This window comes from Paramisgurnus dabryanus, chromosome 18, assembly GCF_030506205.2.
Source record: "Paramisgurnus dabryanus chromosome 18, PD_genome_1.1, whole genome shotgun sequence".
Classification (NCBI taxonomy): Eukaryota; Metazoa; Chordata; class Actinopteri; order Cypriniformes; family Cobitidae; genus Paramisgurnus; species Paramisgurnus dabryanus.
In genome coordinates, this window is record NC_133354.1 from 1,875,823 (window position 1) to 1,879,348 (window position 3,526).

At 35.5% G+C, this 3,526-nt stretch overlaps 1 long non-coding RNA gene across 6 annotated transcripts; it reads right to left on the reverse strand.

Annotated features, from left to right (window-relative positions):
* Positions 1-391: 391 nt before the first annotated feature.
* On the reverse strand, positions 392-2,262 carry LOC135721823 (uncharacterized). Of its 6 annotated transcripts, none has more exons than XR_010521590.2 (6): positions 1,735-2,262; positions 1,181-1,388; positions 982-1,032; positions 817-884; positions 592-660; positions 392-477 (listed from the first exon to the last, which is right to left on the reverse strand). It is a non-coding gene; the product is annotated as an uncharacterized lncRNA (long non-coding RNA). The 6 variants fall into 6 exon arrangements; XR_010521587.2 differs by having other exon boundaries at positions 773-884; XR_010521589.2 differs by lacking the exon at positions 817-884.
* Between the last annotated feature and the right edge of the window lie 1,264 nt (positions 2,263-3,526).

A 3,526-nucleotide genomic window follows, 5' to 3' on the forward strand; every position in this document is an offset into this window, starting at 1 on the left:
TTAGAACAAACTGATAGTAAAAAAACTTTGTGACAGTTACATTGGTGTGAAATGTAGTTTGCCCAAATAACCAGCTATACACAAATACAGAAGTTTTCATTGAAATTAATATATTAGGATGAATTGAAATTTAAATGAATAACCATGGGTAAATACAAGTTTAAACCAAACTGAACTTAAAAGTTAGTTAAGTTATTTAGAAACTTCATGTGTATGTGAAAGTGAAACCAACTCTACATCCAGCTTCACCAGAGATACAAGTTCCAGTTAAAGTATTAGCATGAATCTAACTTAGGTAATTTCAAATAAAACGAAAAATTAAAACAATACAATTAATAAAAATGAAAAAAAATCAAACACTAAATTATAATATATGTGTATATGAGAAAGTGTTCCTATTCAGGATTGTCCTCAACAAGAAGTTCTGCTTTCCAGCGTCTCTTTTCTTCTCAGCTCCTCTTTCCATACAGCAGCCCACTGTTATATAAAAGAAAACAGATGCAAATCAATAATTGTTATGAAGCAATAGTAATTAAAAACATAATGATATACTTTAAAACAAACATTTAGATAGAGAATTAGAAGATGAACCTTTTAGGATGAACTGCTTCTTGTTTTCTTCCTCAAGTTGCTTTGGATGAAAATGTCTGCGCTGAATGTCTAAATAAAATGAAACATAGCTTAGATACAAAGCAAATTAGCAAATGAGATATGTTCTAAGCATGTACTAATTAAAATATATTATATTGGGAATATCCCCATTATTATTTACCAAGAAAATTAAGTCAAATCAATATAAATGAAAGAGAGAAGAACCATATACTGCACGACGTCTAAGGTCTTCACAATTGCTGTCATACTTTATCCACCTATGAGAAATTCAGCTTTGCAAATATAATTGTAAAGATTTGTCAATATTGATTTTGGAAGCAATTAAATTAACATTAAATTAAATGGTGGCCCTGATGTACTGTCACTAACCTGAATGTCACCTCCTCCTGTCCTGTCAGCATCATTGTCCCACCTCTTTACCTGAAGCAAACACAGCAGATGATTAACAGAAAATAATTTCACAGTATTCCATATTCAAAATATTTGTATTTTTACCATTTTCCTTTGTATTCAACAATGCAATTCGGGTAACTAAATTAATGTTAGGCTATGGTCAGTTCTTACTCACTTAATCAATGAAACCACTGTCCAGCCCTCTGTATTTATCAGCTTTCACTGAAATCACAGAGCAATCTTTTGATATATAAACACAAAGATGCAAACATGAGCCTCAACATTTAATTTACCTTAATGTGTCTATTGGAATATACACCCCATCATCCTTCTCTTGTCCCACTCCAGAGTCTTCATGTCTTAATGAACTCAGACCTGATAGACTTTCTCAAAAAAAAAAAAAATTAAACATTACAGAAATACATTTTAAATATATATATATATATATATATATATATATATATATATATATTTTAAATAAATGTTCTTCTGACATCAGGAAGACCAGATAACCAAGTTCGATTACTTCATTATAATATGATCACAGTAATTCTTAACCTTATAGAAAACAGCTAATTTAATATCAATTTATGTCACACGGACAATACAACGCATTACATTAAACAGGAATCACGTTAACGTTTGCATCCCTTTATACGTTTGTTAGACATTTAAACAAAAACATTTTTATGATTGAAAAAGTTTAAATATTTAAGTTCAGGTACTTACTGGTTATCTTTCATCCTGCTGCCTTTGAAATCCGTGTCCGTTATGATTGATTGACAAGGTGTAACTGCTTCTCCTGGCGGTAAACCCGCCTATTGGTTAATTTGATTGGCTGCCGCTCGGCTTGCGTTAACAGGAAAGCTCGTTTTCTGTTATGTGATTGGCCAGTGGCACTCGCCTTTTTTAATTTGATTGGCCATCTCAATCATTTTTGACAAGGTGTTCGACGTAATGCTGCGTTGGAGGAACTGACAAACAGATGACGTTAAAATACCGCGAGAGCGATTTGAAATCAGAATCCTGCCCATGATCATTCGAGTCGCTCTCGCAGTACTTTGATGTCATCCGCGTGTAGGTTCTTGTTGCACTGCATAAATAAACTGCGCATCCTTAACGTAACGCGAAGGTTAACTGGCACAATGATTTGATCTTTTTTAACACTTCGGCAGGCAAAAGCACAGTGAAACATATCGTGTATTTCTAACATCTGATTGTACACAATGATAGTTTTACTCAGTCATTGAAATCAGAAATCTTCAGCAGGAATAAACTCCTGCTACAATGAAAATCGCGCAAAATCAAGTTTAAATCCAATCGATCCATGGCGTGATTCTCAAAGCAACGTTATCAAAAATTTTTAATTCAGAAAAAAATATTCTGGAAGTTCAGGGTCATTTGAACAAAATAATGTTGACCCATGATCTGAAGGCATGTTTATGTGATTAAAATGTAGACAAACATGTCCAAATATATTAGCTTCTTTTAATACAAAACTAACATTTTATTTAATAAAGGTTAAATTAACATTAAGATAGCCTGAAAATCCCTCAATTATTTATTGTTAATCACAGTATTTCAAATGTGGCTTACAATCACTAAACTGATCTGGGCCAGAATCACTCTGGGCCACATACCTCCCACCCACAACTGGCCCAAATGTTATCTGCCATCATGGATCCAGTGCCATCATTGCCACACCTGGCCCATACTTGGCTGACATGTTGCATGCCGTTGCCGGCAGCACGCCAGCAGTGCCATCATGAGGCCACATTCGGGCCGACTCCGTCTGCTATCTGGGTAAGGGGCTTATTTGCATTACAGAGTATTACAGCCAAAGAAACAATTTCATTTTTTTTTGTTTTCTTTTATTTCTATGTTATGCCAATTGAAGTAACTTTTGTTATTTCAGTGTTATGTTATTTTTGTCCACTTTAAAAATTGTCAAAACCAACACTAAAAGAAAGCAAGAAAATATTTAATGCTGCACTCCTTTTGAGTGTGGTCAGGAATAAAAGAACCCCAGTTTAATGTTAAGCCACTGTTTTGGTTTCCTTTATTTTAAACAAAGGTACTCTTAACCCGGCTACACATTTTTGGTACCAGGAGTGGGGTTCCTTTTTTTATTCGACTTTCTTTTATTTAAGTACTATTGTGGGTGTTTGCAAACAACGGTAGTGGTAAGGAGCGGCCAAGTGTTGGGAGATCCTGCAAAGCATTGTGTGCCAAACTGGGAGGAGCCGTGCGAGGACGAAGGACTGCTGTCGAGGACTACTAGAAACGTTAAGGACGTGGCTTGTTGGAAAGACTGTTAAAGACCTAAGACTTTTCGTAACGATTCAAAAACATGGACGTTGAACCCATAGAGGGTGCAGCTGGGCAGGCTGAGGACATTCAAGGAGCGGGCGCTGCAGCTCCAGAACTGGACACTGAGGGAGGTAACCCTATTTCACAGCTTCAATCACAGATCCTTGAGCTGGGACGTAGACATGATCAAGTAGTGTCAGCTCTTGCTAAC